We start from the raw sequence: 24,344 nt of genomic DNA, 5'->3' as shown, positions 1-24,344 counted from the left end.
TCTGTAGTACTCAAGAAGCTTGAATCTGCTGTTGACAGCTATGGGTCTGGTACTCTCTCTATTTTATGCAAAGGTGACTAAAATCATTCTTATTCCAAGGAGAAACAAGTAACCTCTCAATGTATTAGGAGACAATCTGAAAGATCATCAGCACTCTTGAAATGAAAACCTATCTGAGTCTCAAGAAGGCTAAAGAAGGCTGAAGAACAAGCTTTAGCTCATTTGTACTGAGAGCAGGCCAGACCCTGCACCCACTAAAGTCCGTGACAAAACTTCCAAGAAAGAGAACCCAGGGAACGACAGACCAGTCAGCCTCACGTCAGTCCCTGGCAAAATCATGGAGCAGGTCCTCAAGGAATCCATTTTGAAGCACTTCGAAGAGAGGAAGCTGATTAGGAACACTCAACATGGATTCACCAAGGGCAAGTCATGCCTGACCTGATTGCCTTCTATGATGAGATAATTGGCTCTGTGAATATGGGGAAAGTGGTGGATGTGATATATCTTGACTTTAGCAAAGCTTTTGATATGGTCTCCCACAGTATTATTGCCATCAAGTTAAAGAAATATGGATTGGATGAATGGACTGTAAGGTGGATAGAAAGCTGGCTAGATTGTCGAGCTCAAGGGGTAGTGATCAACGGCTCAATGTCTAGTTGGCAGCCGGTATCAAGTGGAGTGCCCCAGAGTCAATCCTGGAGCCAGTATTGTTCAACATCTTTATTAATGATCTGTGTTGGGAACACTGGGGCATGGCCACTAGGTAACTCGAGGGGATGAAAGACCACGAGTGTCAATAAAACCCCCTCGCACTAGGCCCCAGTGTCCTTGGCCCCCCTCCTCCTGCCTGGAGGCACTTACAGCAGCTTTGCATGCTAGGCCCAAGTGTCCTTGGCCCCCCCGCCTGGAGGCACACACAGCAGTTATGCTAAGAATCTGCAACAGTATGTTGCAGAGTCAGACTGCCTAAAACTAAGCAAAGCCAAACAAAAAAAATATTAAAAAACAATGCTAAATAAAGCAGCTTTATGTATAGTTTAATAAATAATATAAAAAATTAAAAAACTAGCTAAAAACTAAATTGGCTGGCTATATAAATACTTGAAGCAGCTTGCTATTAAATAAGTATGCTAAAAAAAAAAATGTATAAAAGCCTGTGTAACTTCCTGCTCTGTTGTGCAGGATTTGAGATTTTATTCTCCCTGTACCTTTTTGCAGCTGCAAATAAACTTTTCTGCTTCTCCACCCCGTTGTGATTATTGGGTGTAGCACACCGGGTAACGAACCAACTCAAGCTGTTGTTCAGCCTCTTGGCACTGGGTGCCGGCAACAGCTTTTGGCGTCCCTGGGTGGGCGACGAGGCTGCAATTTAGCCTTGCCCGGACCCCTCCTGGAGGTCGAGGATTGCGGCGAGAACCGACGCCCAGCGCGCACCGGTGAGTTCATCGGGGGCCTCGGAGGAGACGCGATTTGATCGACCCCAGAGGGCACAATGGTGCAACGCACTCATATAGTGGAGAAGCTGTTGTGGACGGCGGTGAAGAACCGGTCCCTTAGACGTGGGGGAGGAGCAGCTGCAGGCCACGGTGAAGAACCGGACCCTTGAATAAGGTAGGAACCTATTAAAATCCGGATTATATGCTCTGTTGGAACCTGGGGACGCCCAGAGTTACCCTGTAGGTATGGGACAGGGACAGAGCTCAGAGGTTAGGGCACGGTGTACGCCCCTAGAGTGCATTCTAGCAAACTGGAAGGTATTTGGTGCGAATCCGATGACTAAGAGCCAATTAAAACGATTCTGTACAGTTGACTGGCCTCAATATCAACTAGAGGACCAGGAGTGGTGGCCACCAGGAGGGTCAATTAATTACAACACGATCCTTCAGTTACTCCTGTTCTGTCAGAGAACAAGGAAATGGAATGAACATATGTATGCGCATTTGTTTCTGACTTTATGTACTCGACCAGATATTTTACAGCGCTGTAATCTGACTCCGACTGGTTCGGTAGCAGCTAATGTTAGTCCCCAGACCCCCACCCCCACTGTAATGGCAGAGCCGGTGTCCCCTTCGGCCCCTACACCCACACCCACACCTTGTAAGTCCCCCATGGTTGGCCTATACCCCTTAATCACCGAAACTAAAGTCGCCCGGTCTGGATCAGACAGGCGTCCTGCCACAACTATGCAGGTTTATACTCATGTGCCCTTTAATCCTGTGGATTTGGCTGCTTTCAAAGCACAGGCAGGAGAGTTTTCCACCAACCCAAGCAGGTTTATATCAGTCTTTGAGGGGTGCCTCAGTAGTCACAAGCCGGACTGGGATGATTGTAACGTCCTTCTGCGAACCCTATTGTCTGAGGTTGAAAGACAACAGGTTGTGTCCAAGGCAAGGGAGGAGGCGCAGAGACGGTACGACCGGGATCATATCAATGTCCCTGACCCGGATGCACAAGTCCCCCGAGCAGACCCCAGGTGGGATCCAAATAATCATGGGGATATGACCCGCCTTACCTCCTATAAGGAGTTGCTTTTACATGGACTCCGTCACTCGGCTGTCCGACATAATAATTGGGCAAAGCCATATGAAGTAATGCAGGATTTAAAAGAAAGCCCAGGGGCCTTTCTACAGCATATTCGGGACACCATTCGACAGAACACTAATGCAGACCCCGATGATCAGGCAACTGAGTCAATTATTAAGGGAATTTTTACGAGCAGAGCAGCCCCTGATATTAAGAGAAAGTTACAAAAAAAGGAGGATTTAATGGGTATGACCATGGCACAAATTTTAAAGACTGCAAACCGAGCTTATAGTCTAAAAAAGACAGAGAAGGAAAGAAAGCAAGTGAGATTGATGGTAACAGCGGTACAGGCCGGCACTAAGAGAAGTGGCCGGGGAGGAAGGGGCCGTGGACGCGACCGTCCGGGCCTGCAGGAGAGACGACTGGGTCGCAACCAGTGTGCCCTGTGTCGACAGGAGGGACACTAAAAAAATAAGTGCCCAAAGAAAAAAGAACAGGGAGGTGCCCCTATGATGGCGATGGTGGAGCAGGAATAGAGGTGTCAGGGGAGACGGACCACCCTACCCCCGGAACCCCGAGTAAAGATGCGGGTGGAAAGCTCAGAAATAGATTTTTTAGTGGACTCTGGAGCGGCCCGAACTGCCGTAAATCAGCCTCTTCAGTTGCCAGTAGCAGATTCCCTTACTGTGGTGGGAGCCACAGGCAGGGACACCAAGTGCCCAGTGTATGCCTCAGCGGAATGTGCTTTGGGAAACAGGACTATATCCCACAAGCTGGTATACCTCCCTGAGTGTCCAACACCTCTGCTGGGACGGGATCTACTTTGTCGCCTCGGTGCCACCCTGCATTTTACTGAGGACGAAATAACCCTTACCTTACCCCCTGAGAATGCCTGGATCATGACCCTTGCAGTTGAGCCCTCAGCTATGCAAGCCCCGGAATGGAGTCCGTGGGAAGACCAGGTGTACCCCCTCGTGTGGGCATCAGGGATTCCAGGAAAGGCCACCCACCAGACCCCTATTACTATTCAGCTCATACCAGGGAAAGGCCCAGTGCAAGTAAAACAGTATCCAATCAAGAGGGAAGCCAGAGAAGGTTTACAAAAAACTATAGATCGATTCCTAATGTATGGTATTCTCCGGGAATGTCAGTCAGCCTGGAACACTCCCATTCTACCCGTACAGAAGCCTGATGGCACGTATCGGCTGGTACAGGACCTAAGGGCAGTCAATGAACGGGTTAAGACTCTGCACCCTCTTGTCCCTAACCCGTACACCTTATTGGCTTCTATAGGGGGACAGTATACCCATTTTTCAGTCCTTGATCTGAAAGATGCTTTCTTTACCATCCCAGTTGCCACCCCATCACAGGAGATCTTCTCCTTCGAGTGGGAGGACCGAAAAAGGGTTAAAAAGCAACTTTGCTGGACAGTGTTGGCCCAGGGATTTAAAAACTCTCCCACCCTTTTTGGCCAGGCTCTGGCCAGGGACCTACAGGAGTGGGATAATGAGGAGGCTCTCCTTCTGCAGTATGTAAATGATTTGTTAATTGCCACTGTGGGCCAAAAACCCTGCCTTAAAGCCACCGTGAGCCTCCTGAATTTTATTGGACTCCGGGGATATCGTGTAGCACGGAGTAAGGCTCAAATTGCCCTCCCAGAGGTACGGTACCTCGGGTTTCACATACGGCAAGGGGAGCGTCAGCTTTCAAGCAAAAAAAAGGAAGCTATCTGTCAAGTTCCTACCCCAAGTAACCGTAAGCGGCTCAGGGCATTTCTGGGTATGGCAGGCTTTTGCAGGATATGGATCCCAGAGTTTGGACTGTAGGCTAAACCCCTGTATGACTGTGTAAAAGGAGCGGATCATGACCCCTTCTATTGGACTCCAGAGGCTGACAGGGCATTTAAAATCCTAAAAAAAAAAATTGATAAAAGCCCCGGCTCTGGGCCTGCCGGATCTCTCTAAGCCGTTTCAGTTGTATGTACATGAACAAAGGGGGGTGTCCCTAGGAGTGCTTACACAGCTGTTAGAAGCATGGAAGCGTCCTGTGGCTTATTTTTCTAAGCAATTGGATCAGGTTGCAAAGGGTTGGCCGGCATGTTTACGGGCGGTCGCAGCTACTGCCCTATTGCTTGAGGAAGCCAAGAAGCTAACATTGGGAGGGGTTATGCAAATCTATACTCCCCATATGGTCCGAGCCTTATTGGATGCAAAGGGAGGGCTTTGGCTCACCCAGGCTCGGATTGCTCGGTACCAGGCTAAGCTGTTAGAGAACTCTGAAGTCACCTTACAGCCTTGCCCCTCCCTTAACCCAGCCACCCTCTTGCCAGAAACAGAGGAACAAAAACATGACTGTTTAGAGATCATAGATGTCCAGTACTCCAGCCGTCCGGATTTAAAGGATGTACCCCTCCCAAATGCAGATCATGAGTGGTACACTAATGGTAGCAGTACTGTAATAGATGGGCAAAGGAGGGCGGGTTATGCTGTTGTGACCCTCCATGACACTGTGGAAGCTGAAGGTTTGCCTGCTGGGACCTCTGCCCAGCTTGCCGAACTAATAGCCCTGACCCGTGCACTTGAACTGTCAAAAGGAAAGCGGGTCAACATTTTTACTGATTCAAAGTATGCTTTTGGTGTGCTGCATGCTCATGCTGGCCTATGGAAGCAAAGGGGAATGCTGACAGCCCAAGGCTCCCCAGTCAAGTACGGGCCCCAAATCCTCCGGCTCCTAGAAGCCATACAACTCCCCTCGGAAGTGGCGGTGGTACACTGTAAAGCCCATCAAAGGGAGGATCAAGATGTGGCCAGAGGTAACGCCCGGGCAGATAGATAGGCTAAGCATGCTGCCACCCTGCCATCCCCTCAGGCTGAGAACGCCCATATGCATGCCCTTATCCCATCAGTAGGGGAGCTTCCAACCCCTCAGTACTCTGGGGAGGAGAGACAGCTAACTGACAAACTTAGTCTCCGGGAAAAGGAGGGATGGCTCCATTCCCCAGAAGGGAAGGTCCTCCTACCAAAGGGCCTAATCCGGCCAGTGCTGCAGAAACTACATCAAACCACTCATGCTGGCAGGGAAACACTTATCCAGCTAATGGGAAAATACTTTATCACTTCCGGACTCCGACCCCTGGCTGCCCAGGTACAAGCGGACTGCTTAGTCTGCCAAAAAAATAACCCCCGACCGGGACATCCTGTGCCACCAGCTGCCCTAGAACCCACTCCGGGCCCCAGACGGGTGTGGCAAATAGACTTTACTGAGTTTCCCCGGACCCAAGGGTTCAAATATCTCCTTGTTATAGTGGATCGGTTCAGCGGATGGCCAGAAGCCTTCCCATGCCGTAACTGCACTGCCAGGACAGTGGCCCTCAAGTTTGTTAAGGAGCTCATTCCTCGCTTTGGACTCCCCCTGTGAATGGAATCTGACAATGGGACACACTTCACGTCAAAAATCATTCAAAGCATCTCACATGCCTTACAGATCCCCTGGAAACTCCATACGCCCTGGAGACCGCAAGCCAGTGGGGTAGTGGAGCGTATCAATCAGACCCTTAAACGGCATCTCTCAAAAGTGTGCCAAGAAGCCTCACTGCGATGGCCTGATGCTTTGCCCCTCGTCCTACTCCGTATCCGCGTTCTCCCAAAGGGTAGATTAGGGCTCAGTCCCTTTGAAATTATGTTTGGAAGGGCATGGCCTATGAATGGCACCCCGGTTCTGTCAGGGGAATGGGAGTTGGGTAATATTTTTTTGTCACAGTATATGTGTTCCCTGTCTGCTGTTCTCTTGTCTCTTCACAGGTATACCAAGGATTCCCAGCCTCTCCCCTTGGATTCTCCTATTCACTCCTTACAGCCCGGTGACTCTGTGCTTGTTCGCACCTGGAAAGACGAGCCTCTCCAGGAAAAGTGGAAAGGACCCTATACCGTCCTGCTGACCTCCCATACAGCGGCAAAGATCGAGGGCCACAAGAACTGGATCCATCACTCTCGTCTGAAGGCAGTACCTGCCCCCTCGTCAGCAGAACAGTGGACCGTCCAACCTGCTGACTCCTCATCTAGTGACGATCTCGGGCTAAAGCTACTGTTTAAAAGACACAAATAGCGGGCACCTTAATGCTAAAATGGGCCCACCCAGGTATTAAAAACCTTGGGTTAAAAAAACTTTGGTAATAATTAATTGGGTAACATTGTTATTCTTTGTATTGGTATTTCCAAACTGTGCATATCGGGAGCATAACTCCTTTGTTTTGCTTGCGCACCATGTTGCTACTTTAACAAACCAGACTGATTGCTGGGTATGTGCTCCAACTCCACTATCCCCCAAGACGGGAATGCCCCTTGACATGCTGCCCTTGACCCTAGCAGAATTAGCCACCACCAAAGAGCAGGAAAGAACGAACTCACCGTTCTGAAACAAGACCTCTTTACAGCAAGCCACCTATCAGGACCAGGAGTATTCAGTTGCAGTACTCACTGAGGGAGTGTTATGTTTTACCCGAAACCAATCTGATCCCTATGGGCATCCTGTGGGAAAGAGCTCCTGTGTTATTACACAGTGGGCTAATGGGTATTAAATAAAAACCAACAGGGGAGGCCAACAGTGTGGGTGTAGTGGTTCCTCCCCTTTTAAAAAAACACTTACAAATAATCTTACCACAAAAAAGGGGTTTGAAAATGTAACTTGCCGTCCAGTTAATATCTCCAATGTAGCAAGCCAATGGTGGGTTTGTAGTGGTCCCTATGGCAAGTGTAATTTAAACGGCACAATTAAAAATGCCCCCACTTGTACCCAATCAAAAAAATGGGATGCCCCCTTTGGGGCATATAAATTATTTAAAAAAAAACAGCCAAAGCAGCCCTAAATATCCCAGGAATCCCCTTAAGAAATAGTCCTTACTGGGCCCTACAGGGTCACTATTTTGTATGTGGCCGAAAGGCTTACAAAATGCTGCCAGCCAACTGGACAGGTAGCTGTTATATAGCTCATGGAGTTCCTCATCTTTCCATAACTGCCACACTGCCCAAAAAAAAAATTAGAAATGCCCGAGACACCTCTGTTAAGTCACAAAAAAAGACCCTGCGGCGACTGACTAAGGCATTAAAAGGCAATATAAAGAATCCCCTCACAACCGAGAAGCTGGTAGGGTGCTCTGTCCTGGAAATAGCGCCACTGTTTACTGGGCCAGCCATGGCATGCATAGGCCGCTATACTATAAGGCTGCAGATGGTACTTAAGAAAGTGGCCTTAAAGTTAAAAAACTCAATTAGTAATTTAAAGTCAGCAATAAAAACATTAAATAAAAAGGTACAGCAGCTCAGGACGTTTTCCCTCCAAAACAGGCTGGCTTTGAATTATCTCTTGGCATCCCAAGGAGGGGTTTGTGCCCTCATCGGGCCCCAATGTTGTGTATATATAAATAATAGCAGTTATAAAATCTATAAAAAGGTGGTACAGGCTAAGGCCCATGCCCAAGCCGGAGCACAGGTTGCCTATACTGCCCCAGAGAACGATTGGTTGCAAACCTTGTTTTCAGGCTGGGGTTTGTCGTCTTAGCTTGGTGGTTTATTTAGCCTGCTATTAAAATTTCTTTTTCCTGTATTGCTTGTATTACTGGTATTATGCTGTGCAGTATCATGTGTTAAGGCCCTTTTGCAAAAGTTAATAAATCCTTCTCTTCAGGCTATCACAAAGTGCTTATGCAAAATCATATTGTAAAAAAATAAATAGCCCAAATAAAAAAACTCAGAGCCAAGGCTGTTAAGTATTCTCAAAGGGGGGAGTTGTTGGGAACACTGGGGCATGGCCACTAGGTAACTCGAGGGGATGAAAGACCACGAGTGTCAATAAAGCCCCCTCGCACTAGGCCCCAGTGTCCTTGGCCCCCCTCCTCCTGCCTGGAGGCACTCACAGCAGCTCTGCATGCTAGGCCCAAGTGTCCTTGGCCCCCCCGCCTGGAGGCACACACAGCAGTTATGCTAAGAATCTGCAACAGTATGTTGCAGAGTCAGACTGCCTAAAACTAAGCAAAGCCAAACAAAAAAAATATTAAAAAACAATGCTAAATAAAGCAGCTTTATGTATAGTTTAACAAATAATACAAAAAATCAAAAAACTAGCTAAAAACTAAATTGGCTGGCTATATAAATACTTGAAGCAGCTTGCTATTAAATAAGTATGCTAAAAAAAAAAATGTATAAAAGCCTGTGTAACTTCCTGCTCTGTTGTGCAGGATTTGAGATTTTATTCTCCCTGTACCTTTTTGCAGCTGCAAATAAACTTTTCTGCTTCTCCACCCCGTTGTGATTATTGGGTGTAGCACACCGGGTAACGAACCAACTCAAGCTGTTGTTCAGCCTCTTGGCACTGGGTGCCGGCAACATCTGGATGATGGGATGGATTGCACCCTCAGCAAGTTCGTGGATGACACTAAGCTTGGGGGAGAGGTAGATTCGATGGAGGGTAGAGATAGGGTCCAGAGTGACCTAGACAAATTGGGGGATTGGACCAAAATAAATCTGATGAGGTTCAACAAGGACAAGTGCAGAGTCCTGCACTTAGGAAGGAAGAATCCCATGCACCGGTACAGGCTGTGGACCAACTGGCTAAGCAGCAGTTCTGCAGAAAAGGACCTGGAGATTAAAGTGGACGAAAAGCTGGATATGAGTCAGCAGTGTGCCCTTGTTGCCAAGAAGGCCAACATCATATTGGGCTGTATCAGTAGGAGAATTGCCAACAGATCATCTTGTTTAGAGCTATTTTCATTAGTCAACATATGGGAGAAAGCTTGGGACTGAAAAAACAAAGGCGATAGCAAATTGGAATGTGTTTTAACTCTTGTAGATCTGGAGGAATCTACAAATCTGCCAAAATTCTCAAGGGACCTGCAGATGGTGTCCCAAAGAGCTGAAGTTTGAAGTTAGAGGCCAAATTCAGAGCTGCTTTAATCAGAGGCAATTTCATTCACTTCAGCTGTGTCTCACACTGTTACGCTGTATCTGAATTTTGGCCTAAAGAATTTTTCTGTATGAGACCAAAGGAAAATGTAGAAGGTGTCTCATGCTGAGAATATATTTACCGCTTTTTGGCTGTGATATCCTCAAATTAGGAGAACACTTAACCTTGCAAAGGTCTTTCATAGTTTATTTTCCATAAAACTTTTTGGAAACAGATAAAAATCCTAATCTTGCAAGCACACATGTGCTTAACTATAAGCCTTTGACTTCAATGGGCCTGCGCACATGTTTAAAATTAGGCATGTACATAAGTGTTTGGAGAATAAGGGCCATGACTTCTGATGAAAGTTTAGGTTAGTACACTGCAAACTTAGACTTTCTTTTACATAAACCTTTGGTTTGGATTTTGAGACAATCTGAGGATCCATCTCCAACTGTGCTAATGAAGAGTGACAAACTTTTGTCCTTTTCGTGCTTGCAAAAATCTATTGCCGCTTACTATCTCTGCTGATTAAATCTCTCACTCAGGGCCTGGCAGCACCATCTGTGAATTTGTTTATTTACTGCCTTAAATTCATTTCTACTCATTATTAAAATCCATCTCATCAACATTCAGCATTACCGACATGAAGCATGCCACATTTCTGGCAGATATATTATTTGGTCCAGCTGCAGTGAAATAATAATTTGGAAGCCTCCATAAGGACTCCTGAAAAATCTGTATAGTATTTTAATATTTATACTGAACATCTATGAACACATGATGACGACTGAGGTCCCTTTATAAGAAATTGCAAGAATCACTCATCACAAAACCCATAAACCTCTGCCCCTATCTTCCATTAAAATGATGGCTGTTTAGTTATATGAATGCATTTATCAGTATCAGATCATAGAGAGACATATAGGTGAAAATAAAATCTGTATCGTATTTATATTATACTTCATATAACTGAATATTCAACAACCTTTATGTGGTGACAAAACAGTAAAAGAAATAGCTCCTTTGGAGTCTATTCTGGAAATTTTCTTTCCTTCAAAGTAAGCAAAATAAAAGGCCCAGACGAATCCCATCTTCATAGCATTCAGGGAAAGAATGTGTACAGTGGTTTAAACACGTCCAAATGGTATAAGATGGTGTTTGCAACATGCCTTCATTACGCAAACACCAGAAATTGACCAGACACTTAAAACAATGACATGAGAACATAAGAAGCTTAGAACTAAGAAAAATGATTAAAAAATAAAATGTGTTTATTAGTGATGAGTGAACCTCAAACTTTTTTTTAGTTCAAGTTCAGTTATCAGAAATTTGTCTGAAAAATCCAGACCTCTAGGAAACTGGACTGTAAACCTCATAAGAACAGTCTTCCTCATGAGAGTCCTAGTGATTCCAGCTTCTGAACAGGCCAGACTGTTCAGTTGCATGTCCCTTTAAATTTCACTCTGTTCAAGGTGCCCATCATTCAGATGTCTGAACATGCATATTACAAACTTGTCAGCATCATTAGTAGGGCCCTACCAAATTCACGGCCATGAAAAACGTGTCATGGACAGCGAAATCTGGTCTCCCCCTGTGAAATCTGGTCTTTTGTGTGCTTTTAACCTATACTATACAGATTTCACGCGGGGAAAAGGGGAATGGGGGGAACCAGCAACCAGTATTTCTCAAATTGGGTGTTCTGACCCAAAAGGGAGTTGGAGGGGCGGGGGGTCAGGAAGTTATTTTAGGGGGGTTGTGGTATTGAAACCCTTTCTTCTGTGCTGCCTTCAGAGCTGGGCGGACAGAGAGCAGTGGCTGTTGGCAGGGCGCCCTGCCAGCAACAGTGCAGAAGTAAGGGTGGCAATAGCATACCATGCCACTCGTACTCCTGCGTTGCTGCTGGCAGCGGCTCTGCCTTCAGAGCTGGGCTCCTGGCCAGCAGCCGCCACTCTCTAGCTGCCCAGCTCTGAAGGCCGTGCCACCGCCAGTAGCAATGCAGAAGTAAGGGTAGCAGCACCACAACCTCTCCCCCCCCTCAATAACCTTGTGACCTGCCCACAACTCCTTTTTGGGTCAGGACCCCTACAATTACACCACCATGAAATTTCAAATTTAAATAGCTGAAATCATGGAATTTACGATTTTTAAAATGCTATGACTGTGAAATTGACCAAAATGGACTGTGAATTTGGGAGGGCCCTAATCATTAGAGCAAAACAGATGTATGTAAAGAACATAGATGGGTCCTGTATCACAGAGGCAAAGAAGGAAAAAAGTGCTAAAATTCAAAGTGCTCCATAATCAGTACCCAGCCTGGGAATCACAGAGAAAGTATTCACCTGCATCTTCAGAGGTCTGCAAATTCTCCATGGCTCAAACCGTACAAAATCTGTATAGATCCCTAAGAGATTACTGGCCTAGTAGATGGATGTGCAAAAGAAAACTTTTCGAGTTTACTGATTATGGAATGGGCATATTTACAAGTATTACCTTTTAAGCTGATTTCTAAACATTCAGATTCTGTAAATGACGTGCACTAAAGTGGGAAGAATTATTTTTAAAGCACAGACATATTCGTTAATGGTTCCAATAGCCTCATAGTTTTTGGAGTGCCTGTGAGAGTCCTTTTATTATGTAAGGGTAGTACCCATCAGAGATACTAACGGAACAAAGTCTGGACTCCATTACACTGATGTAAATATGAAGTAACTCTTCTGAAGCCAGTGGAATTTCTTTGGACTTGCACAGGTGTAAATAAGAGGAGAATTCAGAACTTGAACATGTCCTTGACAAACTGCTAAAAGCACATAAGAGCTGGGTGAGTCATCAATCAAAGCTGTGGAGTGGATGAAAAATGTCTGCAACAGTTCTGCCAATTTTTTGTTATTAATTTGCTGCTTCTGTGCTCTCATCACTTATGTGTTTGCTTTCTGGTAATGTTGTATGGAACAAATGTTGCTGGAAGGGATGTTCACAAAAACAGCTCATATTTAGCAGGGCTAAACAAGAATTCTATTTCACAAACAATTTTGATTTCAGAATTTGTTTTTGTTCCAATGCAGAAAAAATTCTCTGAGAGAAACACCCCTTCCCTCCACAAACACCTTTGAGTGACAGGTGCTTAGATCACTCAGCTAGGATGTGGGAGGACCCAGGTTTATGTCCCTGCTATGCTTGATTCCTCATTTGCCTGCTGTTTTACAGGTGTGGGACATCTCTCTGGTCATGAATTCCAGCCTGGACTTAAGAGAGCTTCCCAATGAAAGTGCTTGGTCAAAATTGCTACATTTCCATGAAAAGTTTCAATTACAATGAATCAGCATTTTCTGACAAAAAAATCATGTTGCAGAAAAATTCACAACCCGCTCTAATAATAAGTAACTATTGGAGAATATGCAGGGAAAGCACACTTTGAATTTTTAAGCATGACCATAGCAGAAACTTGACACTTACCCAACCAGAGAACCGAAGCATACCATGTGATCTGCATGTCCAATCCCAACAGTTCAGATTTCAGTTCTTGAAAATTTACAGTGAACTGCTCACTCTAGATGAAAAATTATTCACCTAAATTACTCTGTGGACAATTTGGAATAATTAATAAATGAAAATTGAAACTTGGTGCCAGACAATTTGTGAATAAAACAAGGGATTATATTCTTAGGATAAATTATTTGTTGTGGATTATTCACCTAGCTCTCCAAATTGGTAACTCAGAACAGCTTGTAACAGCACATTTGCACTGAAAACTGTACATAATCTATTTAAATAGCTTGAGGAAGGAGGAAATTGGAATTATATTCATATTTTATATTCAAAAAATAAAAGGACTGGCCCAAAAGCCCCAGAGAAGTAGATTTACAATGAATAATTCCTTCAGAATTAAATGTGCAGATTAGATCAATTAAACTGCAAGGTGGTCAGTCTCATTGTATGTCTAAATAATAATACATTGTGGGAATGAGAACTGAGCTAAAACTGACCTGGTAAGAAAGCAACAGGGTTTATACTGGAGGACATTGTCAAACTTGTACATGGTATGGGCCACATCCTGATAGAGAGATTGTCTTGTGGACAATGTTCCCTCCTATTTGTGGTTAAGCAAGTCATGCCATCCCACGGCACTCCTGTTTGTTATCACATACATCCCTCTGACAACCATGGCAATTTATGCACATGGAAAACTAACATCAGGAAAGTATTTGGTTATTTAACTATTGTTACTGCAATAAGTTGCCTTGTCCTTAAAATAAATTGCATTCTCTTCTTTTGTTCTTCTTGCCCCTTTGTTCTGCTCCTCTCTTGTATCTATCCTACAATCCCTTTTCTTTGTTTTCCCCCACTGCACATACTTCTCCCTTGCCTTTCCCAATGTACATTTCTGCAGCTTGTTCCCCTTCCTTCTGTTCATACTGCCCACTCATCTAATCATCTTCCTTCCTGTTTTCTGAACATATTGCCGGCCTCTTTGTTCCACTCTGCCGTGGACATTCATCTCCTACTGGAGGCTGGATGCTCCAGACCCTGAGACCAGTTCCTGCTTCCTCTCCTTCGAGGGATGTCTAGTTACTAGCAGCAAAGTTGGTTTGTCTTTGCTTTTCACTACATTTATAGGTGTCCAGGTTGTTCAGTGTTGTGAAGAGCCTGGTCAGCAGTAGAAGCAACTGGAAACAAAGAGAGACAGGACCAGGTGAACAGCTCTTCATGGGCCACCAGCAAGAGCTCCTGCAACTCATAGTGAGTTCCCACTGTGTGCTGATCCACAGATGATCTGAGTTGTTACAGCCCTCAGCTTTATTTTATTGCTGTATTAGTTCAAACTGTAGCAGCTTATGCTTTTTTAGCTCTGGAAGTCCCTGGTTCATTCCTCAGTCTTTCAGTCACAATGGTCACTCCATTAACCACAGTTTAGAAACCACTGGGTTTATACCAGGTATCAGAGGAACAGCCGTGTTAGTCTGTATTCGCAAAAAGAAAAGGAGTACTTGTGGCACCTTAGAGACTAACCAATTTATTTGAGCATGAGCTTTCGTGAGCTACTACTGATGAAGTGAGCTGTAGCTCACGAAAGCTCATGCTCAAATAAATTGGTTAGTCTCTAAGGTGCCACAAGTACTCCTTTTCTTTTTGGGTTTATACCATTATACATATTAAAACCAATTTAAAATGCGAAAAAGGGAAATAATTTTTATTATTTACAGGAGTGTTTCTTCTTAATAATGACAAATATCTTTATTACAATCACAACTGCTGTTTGGAATTTCTATATAAATCTGACTCAGAGTGTTAGCTAAAAGTCATGTCGTTTACAATCATTTTGCACCAATGACATAGAAACTAACCAAAAGCTTAACTGTTAACTAAACTATTAACTATTGTTTGCAAAATAATGAACTGTTTATTAATTGGCTGAGATGTAATCTCATGATAACAGATGTATCAGCAGAAAGTAAATCTGATGTTGCATATGGTTGGAGGAATGGCTCTGACTTAAATTCTTCTCCATGATCCGTAGTCTGAGAACTACTGTGGTGCAGTGTATTCTGAATTCTCTGTTTGTGATGCTGTCAACTAAATTCATTGCAGATAAGGGTATTTGAGAAATGAGCAGTCTAAGTTCATCAGTTGTCTTGATGGTGGGCATTTTTTGCCCTACAAAACTGAACAATGAAGGCAGTATCTAGGAAACTAGAGGCTGCACAAGACTAATACATAGATTTATAAATGGAAAATTGTCAAATAATAAATCCAAGAACTGAAGCAGGAAATAATTTAAACAGAATCACAATTTGTATATGGATTGTGCAAAAACCAAGAACCTTTTCTATTCTATTTACTCTGTTGTGCACACAATGCCACCAGAATGGAATCACATTATAAATCACAGCAAATGGCACGTTGGCTATTTCTCAGAGGACTTTAAAGATGGTACAGGGATTATGAGGATGAATACTCCGGAAATGAAAAGTAGCAGACTCAGAAAAAAGAAACGGTATCAATGCCAAGGGGCAATGTACTGTGGAAGTGTCAGTGATCTTTCATTGTCTGGTCTTGTCTTTTTCTTAAGGAATTAAAAGCACTAAACTAAAGGAGCTAACTATAAATATCACTGTGTAATCCTGTGGTGGATTTTTGATTGTTGTTTTCATATACTCGAAGCAAACATTTTTCTCCAGAGTAACAGAAAGAACAAATAAAGAGCACATATTCCCCACCAGAACATTATGAATAAAACAGCCATCTGGATTGAATTAACCCAAATAAATAGTTTTTAAAAAACACACACGGGCTTTAGATTTTCATTTCCAAACTATCTCAAAGTGCCTGATTGAATGCCCACTGAATATCATGGAAAGACGCCCATTTATTTCACTGGGATCCAGATCAGTCCCTAAATATTTAGTGAGATTGGAGGTTTGACAACTATTCATAACTTCCATTATTCACATTTTCTTTGCTCTTTCACTATAGCTAGTTTGCCTGCTTTTAAAATTCCATGTTCACAATATTGCAGACGTACAAAATAAAAATCAAAAGTTAGAAGACCATCTCAACTATTTAAAGATGTTTTTTAAATGCAGTTATGCTGAGAGATGGTTATGTGTGTGTTCTCTTTATCTGCACTTCTTTTGCATCTGTCTTTCTTTTGGATCCTTGACTTTTCTCATTGTCTCTAGGTCTTTAAGGACCTTGCATCTGAATTTTGTTTTTCTAGTTCATGAATAGATCAATAAAATCTAGGGCCCAGGCACACTATGTATCTTTCTATCTCCTGAAGCATTTTGCAAGGTCAGTTCTTAAAAACCTTTTTCCTGGGTTTTGGGTTTTTTTGGAGTAAAAGTGGTGGTCTTACTGGTGCTTATGGCACGTGTTGCTTGAGGCAGACATGGAGGTGCTCTGTAATAATGAACACTGTATGTTGACCTTGTCGTTTGAATATTTACTGTATTAATATATAAGCTTAGCTTAATAGCAGGAAGGTAAGAAGCAGGAAGGTAAGAAGCAGGAAATTCAGGAATTCAGTGGAAAATACACTGATTGCATCCGATGAAGTGAGCTGTAGCTCACGAAAGCTTATGCTCAAATAAATTTGTTCGTCTCTAAGGTGCCACAAGTACTCCTTTTTCTTTTTGCGAATACAGACTAACACGGCTGCTACTCTGAAACCTGTCATAAGCTATATTGTGATTTTGTTTTCAGTGGACTACAGCATTATGTTTCCAGGAATTTGCTGTTTGTTTGACGTAGCTGGCATTTTGTGCTCTGTTCCGGTACAGCCTGTGCCAGGGAGAACGTGTGCTCTCTTGTGGAAATTTTTTTAGTTCTTGTAAAGGGGCTAGGCTGGGGCTCGACTCTCTCCGGGGTGGCAGGGAGTCACTCTGGCTCGCTACATACAGTTGACTTTGGGGGAATTTGTCCGACCACCGGAGTCTCCCTCAGCAGCCCTTGCGGTAACTACAACAAGAACCGTAGTCCTGGGCCCTGAGTCAGGGCAGGGCACCAAACAGTCAGTAGCTCAGGCCCTCAGGCAGGGGCTGAGCAAATAGCCCAATGTTAGCAGGCCAGGCCCTGGGTCAGGGCGGCACCAAATAGTCAATGGCTCAGGTCCTCAGGCAGGGGTTGAGCAACATAGGATGTGTGAATTAGCCCAGGCCTCCAAGGACCTGGAAGAGGGGGAGACTGCCACCCACAAATTGGATGGCAGGGGGGGAGATGCAGGTCCACCCACTCCACTGTATCCCGACCCAGGGCCCTAGCAGCGGCAAGCGACCCACTGTTGGGTCAGTGGAGATCCTGATTGCAACACACTGACATGGGTTCTGGCATAGTTACAGCCAGACTAGGGTCAGCTGTCCCCGGGCTACTTCCTAACTTCCCTCCTTCTGGTACCTTGATCACAGTGGTGTTCTCTGGGGGATCCAGCACCATGGGTTCCTCGGGGCAGTGGACAAGCGGCAGGTCCGACAACCCTCCCCCTCCGGATAGCTGGCGCAGGGCAGGTCTGGCCAATCTTGGCGTGGACCTGGGGCCACAGGGTTTTCCCAGTCGTGGGCTAGGCTAGCTACGTCTGGCCTCCCCAGCAGCTGGTCCCCTAGTGAGCATTGAGGGCCTGCCTTTATACTTTCCGGGTTGCGCCTTTCTACTTCCGGGTCGCCGCCTGTCCCTCTGAGGGGCGGGCTCAGAGCTTCCTGGCTCCGCCCACTCTGGTGTCTGGAGGAGCTCGACCCTCTCCGGGGCGGCAGGGAGCCACACCACCTCGCTACAGTTCTTTTCTTGTTTTTTTGTTCTCAGTATAAAACAAAGGCCATGCAGTTACTTTTTGCACATGTAATGTCAACAGACCCCAGCTATCAGCAGCTGGGATTAAACCAGGGACCACTTGAGCTAAATGCTTGAGCTCTACTGGATTTGTAAAGCTTGCTTCTACACAACCAAGCAGTGAGCATATGCATGCTGTTAAACTGAATTGTAAAATGCTTCTTGGATTGAGAGATACAGGGGCAGAAATTTCTGTGGTCAGGAAGGACCTGATCCGGGAGAAGGATTTGTTGCCAGGGAAAATGGCAGAATTAGAACTGATGGGAGGTTACAAAGTCCTTGCACCTTTAGCTAAAGTACACATGCAAACTAGTCATTTGCAGGCTGAGCTGACTGTTGCAACAGTGGCACACAATTTTGTCTGAGCTAACAAGCACACCTGTCTTATGCAAGGCTGTAGCAGGCTCATCAATCTCTAGTTGTCCTATCCACAACTAGAGGGGGACACAGTGCCACACTGAGCAGGTGTAGGTTACATGTACAGAAAAACACAGCCGTGTTGACTTCTATGGGCAAGGTAGAACTTTTTCTAAATGATGGTTGATTCTACCCTTGAGAATTCATTCAATGTTGGAAATGTATTTAGGTCAGTGAAAATTAGTAGTGTACATAGCCCCTAAGCCAGCATTTCTCAAATGCTGCCACCAAAGGCTTTTCTCATGGCCATACCCTTCTGGGCAGTGACTGGGGGGGGGGGGGGGGGGCAAAGCAACAGCCCCTCCCCCAGAGTCACCAGCAGTGGTTGGTCCCTGTCTCCCTCTGGAGACACAAAAGCTGGAGGAACAGGAGGCCAGTGAGTTCCCTATCTTCCTGAGGGCAGTGGGGTCGGGCTTCAGCCCTGGGGTGGTGGGTGGTGGGCTCCAGCCACAGCGCTTTGGGTTTCATTCACTGGCCTCTGGCACTGAGCTCACCAGCCCCCATCACCCCGGGCCCCCATTGCCTCCCCGTGTCCCTTCACCCCTGACCCCTGCTGCCTCTATACCCACCTCCACATCCAGGGCTTGCTGGGGCCGAGTAAGTCTGCTGTGAAAAGTGATATTTGTATGTTTGTTAATATCACTTTTTACAGACTTACTATTTAGCAAGTCTAAAAAAAAAAGCAACCAAAAAAGCAAAAGAAACAACAAGAAAAAAGACAAGAATGTGCAAAGCTCCTTATTTGTATTTCTATTCTGTTTAGGTCCAGTAAAGAATAGAGACAACTGTGCATTATTTTTATTATTGAGTCTGCAAAAAAAAATCCTACATAAATAAATTACAATGATTTGGATATGTGTATGTGCATATGTGTTTGTTTTTCCTAAAGTTAATTAAGTATTTTAGGAAATATTATCAAAGCGGCCACCAGAAAGTGTTGGTGGCCACACTCTGAGGCCACCAAAAATTTTGTTGTGATAACCTCTGCCCTAAGCGATCACCTTAACATACAGAATGGTATTTGGAGGCAAAACAGTTAGGATCAGATAGTGGACAAGGCACAAAGGAGTGAGGAGACTGCCCACAACTGCAGCACTTGAATATTTCCAAAGCACAAATGCTGCTCAGGGCTAGTCTCCCATGGATACCTATTTGGAGGAAGAAGCATACAGGAGGTGGGACAATGAGGCAGAGTTGGCCAGCTGTAGAGGGAAATGCATTTTGTATCCTACAGTGCCATGCTCCTCGGGAACTTTGCATTGCCGAGTTGACACACAATGCCTGAAACTCCTCTTCCTTACATTTTTATTGAACTGTATCATTTTTAGTGAAAGTATGCTGCACTGTTCCCTTATGTAGTGTATATTCATATTCGTCAATATTTCTCCTCCACCTATTCTGAGATATTTCCTCATGACAGATGTAATGAATTATCCAAACTTAGCCCAGTGATATATGCATTTCAGATACCTTATAGGTTTTCTGAATCTCTATTGGTTCTTCACATTATCCTGTGGTCCTCACCTAGAATATGCATAGCTTTCTGCCAAATGGTAGAGTCCAAAGCCTTACATCAAAGCCCACTGGTGTCAAAGGGAAATTCTGCACATTCCACATTCCAATTTGTTATTTTTAAAAGCATCTAAACTGAGCGCTCAAATTCCCTGCTACATGACTGATCTTCCCCCTTTGAAAATCACCATGCACAGGGGTTGTGAGGGTGATAAACACATACAAACAGAACACAACAGTGATCAGCTTATGGGAGAAACACATGCTCAATGCAAATTTGGATACAGAACTGTTGACCAGAGTTTTGAAAGCGTTTGTGCTGTGTCTGTGAGTTACAAGCTATGTTTTTCTTTTGCGATGTAATCTGTTTTGAAACATGTACAAACTAGATCTGTGTCAAGAACCACAATTTCTGTTCCACGGGAAATTTCTGACATTCTGAAATTCTGTTTCATTCCAAATTGGTCTTAATAGCTGAAATGAACTCTTCAGTTTTACTTTTATGTTATATTAAAATATGTATTCTCTATATATAATATCTAATATAATACAATAAAATATTTTAACAATATAAAAGTTGAAACAAAATTAATCAAAATGATAATGATCAAACAAAATGTTTTGCCTTTTCCCCATAAACAACGTTGAAATTCACATGTTCCTGTGAAACAGTTTGATTTTGATGAAACTGCATTTTTGATGAACAATTTTTCAGTCAAGTTTTTTTGACCAGCTCTTGTTCAGACCTTTCAGTAAATTAGACCAAGAATTTAGTATCCTCTGTTTGTCAACCTATTTCCCTCCCAGAAAGACCTCTCCTGGAGTCCTTTCCTGAACTCATAGAAGCCACGATGCTCCGTAATTATTATCAAATCACCTCGTGAGTCCATTGAGGATAATATCAGTTTTGTCTCCAAGCCATTTCTCACTTGTACATGTCTGTGTATTTGCCATCCCTTAGTCGGGATGCTTAAATGATCCAAGCTTTTTTCTCCTCACAATCATAAACACTAACTCGTCAGAACAAGATTGCCCTTTACCTCATTACAATGAGTCAGTTCTGAATATGTGCTTGTTTAGCTCATTGATGCTCATAGGGATTTCACATAAAAATAGTGTATGACTCTGGAAATTTCACAAGAACAAATGAAAAGGCTAACTCAAGACATTTTGATTTCTCTTGCTGAACTCAGGACCACTCCAGGAGAAATAATTCCTCTCAGCTCTCTGATTTCCCATCCAGAGGCTTCTGACAAAATCAATAAGTTACATTACCAAAGAGTCAGTCATAGTGGCTGCCTTACCACTCAGTCGGGTCACTTCAGAACAAGATCTGAATTTAAAACATCCCAGTCTCCACTCTACAGGGCAGAATAAAATGAGACAGAGAGATACTCTAAATAGAGCTGGGTGGAAATTGTCTAAAGGAAAAGTGTTCCATCAGAATATGGTGATTCACCACAAGCGAAATGTTTCACAGTAACATGTCATTGATGAAAATGTGTTTTGAAATAGAAATTGGGGTGAAAAGTGTCTTGATAAAGACAAAACATTTTCAGAATGGAAGGTTTGTTTCAGTGTTTAAAATGTTGTGGTATAAAATAAGATGAAGCAAAAAAGTCAAAATTGTTCCAATTTTGATGACCTTTTTGATTAACCCAAAAAGCATTTCTTTAAAAAAAATCAGATCATAAAGCGTTTTGAATTTTTAATATATTTATTTATTTTGTCAGTTTTAGAATGAAAGAGATTTTGAACTAGCTCAGCTTCTCCTGACATGAAAAATCTTGTCCTTATATAACTGTCATAAATATAAAGGGAAGGGTAACCACCTTTCTGTATACAGAACTATAAAATCCCTCCTGGCCAGAGGCAAAACCCTTTCACCTGTAAAGGGTTAAGAAGCTAGGGTAACCTCACTGGCACCAGACCGAAATGACCAATGAGGAGACAAGTTACTTTCAAAGCCGGAGGGGCAGGGGACAAAGGTTCAGTTTGTGTGTGTGATGCTTTTGCCGGGACCAGAGCAGGAATGCAGGTCAGAACTCCTGTAAAGAGTTAGTAAGCAATCTAGTTAGATATGTGTTAGATTCTGTTTTGTTTAAATGGCTGATAAAATAAGTTGTGCTGAATGGGATGTATATTCCTGTTTTTGTGTCTTTTTGTAACTTAAGGTTTTGCCTAGAGGGATTCTCTATGTTTTGAATCTGACAACTCTGTAAGGTATTTCCCTTCCTGATTTTACAGAGGCTTTTCTTTTACTTTTTCTTTAATTAAAATTCACTTTTAAGAACCTGATTGCTTTTTCATTCTTCTTAAGATCCAAGGGTTTGGGTCTGTGTTCACCGATGCAAATTGGTGAGGATTTTTATCAAGCCTTCCCCAGGAAAGGGGGTGTAGGGCTTGGGGGGATATTTTGGGGGGAAGATGTCTCCAAGTGGGCTGTTTCCCTGTTCTTTGTTTAACACGCTTGGTGGTGGCAGCATAAGGTCCGAGGACAAAAGGTAAAAGTTTGTACCTTGGGGAAGTTTTAACCTAAGCTGGTAAGAATAAGCTTAAGGGGTCTTTCATGCAGGTCCCCACATTTGTACCCTAGAGTTCAGAGTGGGGAAGGAACCTGGACAATAGCTCTACTGTGAAAGCTTAAATTCATTAAGCTTCTACAGTTATAAAACATATAACCGGGAAAGAATTCAACACTGAGAAAAGAAGACACATCATTGTGAAGCTCTGTGTCTCCAGTGTGACTCATGTAGTGAGAGATAGTAGGTGAGCACATAGTAGCAGAAAAATGCCCAAAGCATAATATCATAAAACAGGCAAAAAGTCCTGCTTAATCTCATAGTTTGCAGCTTCTCAGGTCTCTCAGTGGAAAACACAGAGCAGATGCCATTAAAAGGCCAGTCAGAATTGAGGACATTCCATGCAGTGGCACTTGGAGGAATTAGATTAAAAAATGGATATGCTGCAATCCTCTATGCAGTCAGTAGAAACTAGGCTGCTAGAGACAAAGAACAGGCTGGAGAATGTGACAGTTGATCTGGGAGGCAGGACAGTAAAAAGCAGAAATGATGCAAGTGACATGAAAGCAAAAGTTCAGGAACACAAGAATATCAGCATTTGCAAAAGCCAAACCCTTCTTTCTGAAAATGACACTGCAGTGGGGCGGTGTTCTCAGATAGTGGAGAAGAAATTGATATCCTATATTCCATGCATGACTGGCCTCTTATTGAGTAAAGAACCCAGATCTTTTTGTTAAAAGTCTCAAGTGACACAGAAAACAACTTTCAGATTAGATATGTTTAAATTGTACAAATTGTTAAACAGAGAGATTAAGAACTAAAACCCAAGCTATCTTCAGTTATCAATTATCATATAAAACAAAGTAACTATGCAGTATTACAAGAGTTACATTTTTTTCCTTAGGATAAAGCAAAATGTCCTCATTCAAGTTCCATTTTTGGGATTGACATAGGAATTGCTAGTTGAAAATCTATATCCTGTGTTATGCAGGACATCAGACGATCGTACTGTTCCCATCTGACCTTAAACTCCTTGAAATCAAAATTACTCTCTGGTGCCATCTAACGACACTGAGAGGTTCACATGAGAACCAAGCTCCCAGAGCTTTCACAGTAATTCTAATTTTTCTCCACCATACTGTAGTGGAAGTTTGCTATACAAATTAACACTTACAGGGTTTTTTTTTTTACTAATATCCTCCTCCTTAAAACACACTTCTTCCAGAAGGCCTATACAAATCAACCCTTTCCCTTCAGAGAAGTATTAACTGATAAAAATACTTACAAAAGTCGAGAAAAATTGGGAATCCACAAGATATACCTTAAATGTATCTGTCAGTCACTTCTGTTGGATATCTGTGATATTGTGCAATATCTGTGATTGAAGGAATGGCTCAGAACCCCCGTTAGCATATAAAATATGACTTTGCAGTTGGAAGGCAGTCTGGGTGCAATCTATGGTGCAAGCATGGGCGGTGGGTGTAATAGGCCAGGGAAGACTGAGCCTCCCCAAACAGGATGTGGTGCACTTCCCTTTGGAGGCATGCCGGCCGGCCGCCTTTAGAATGCTGCCGCTGAAAGGGCACTCGGGCCGTGGCTCTGTCCACACTGCTTCCCTTCCCACCCCTCCTCTGCCTTTTCCCCCGAGGTCCCAACCTCGCACCCCCTCTTCCCATCCCCACTCCTCCCCTCCCCCCAAAGTCCCCTCCTACTGCTCGCACCTCTCCATCCCCGGCGGGCAGAAGGGACCTCAGGGGAAGGCATGAAGAGGCGTGAGCGGCGGGGAGCCACCCTGAGGAGAAGGGGCAGAGAGGGGTAGGTTGAGGGGGGGCTTTGGGAAAGGGGGCGAACAGCAGAGCCCTGTGTGGATATAAATCGGTATCCGCGGAGCTGCAGGGCTCTACCAGGAACCGCAGTGGTGAAAGCAGCAGCATGTCGGGCCACCGCTCCCAGGAGTCAGTGCCCCCGCCCCTGGACCGGCAGCTCCTCCAACGTGGCTGTACTGCCCCAGGCCCCAGCCACTAGGGTGGGCACCAGGCTCACTGGCAGCTCTCCCAGCGGGTGGGGCTGGGGGCAGTACAGCCATGCCAGAGGAGCTGCCAGCGGGGGATG

The 24,344-nt window shown here is 44.1% G+C and overlaps 1 long non-coding RNA gene across 1 annotated transcript in view; it reads right to left on the bottom strand.

Annotated features, from left to right (window-relative positions):
- The window catches only part of LOC125631440 (uncharacterized), a 40,964-nt gene extending 17,149 nt beyond the window's left edge, over positions 1-23,815 (bottom strand). The window contains exons 1-2 of the long non-coding RNA XR_007354946.2: positions 23,518-23,815; positions 12,916-13,039 (exon numbers count right to left, since the gene is read on the bottom strand). This is a non-coding gene — a long non-coding RNA (uncharacterized LOC125631440). The remainder of the gene's footprint in view (positions 1-12,915; positions 13,040-23,517) is intronic.
- Positions 23,816-24,344: the final 529 nt, after the last annotated feature.

Source organism: Caretta caretta, chromosome 2 (genome assembly GCF_965140235.1).
Source record: "Caretta caretta isolate rCarCar2 chromosome 2, rCarCar1.hap1, whole genome shotgun sequence".
Lineage (NCBI taxonomy): Eukaryota > Metazoa > Chordata > Testudines > Cheloniidae > Caretta > Caretta caretta.
This window is presented reverse-complemented; position numbering and strand designations above follow the sequence as displayed.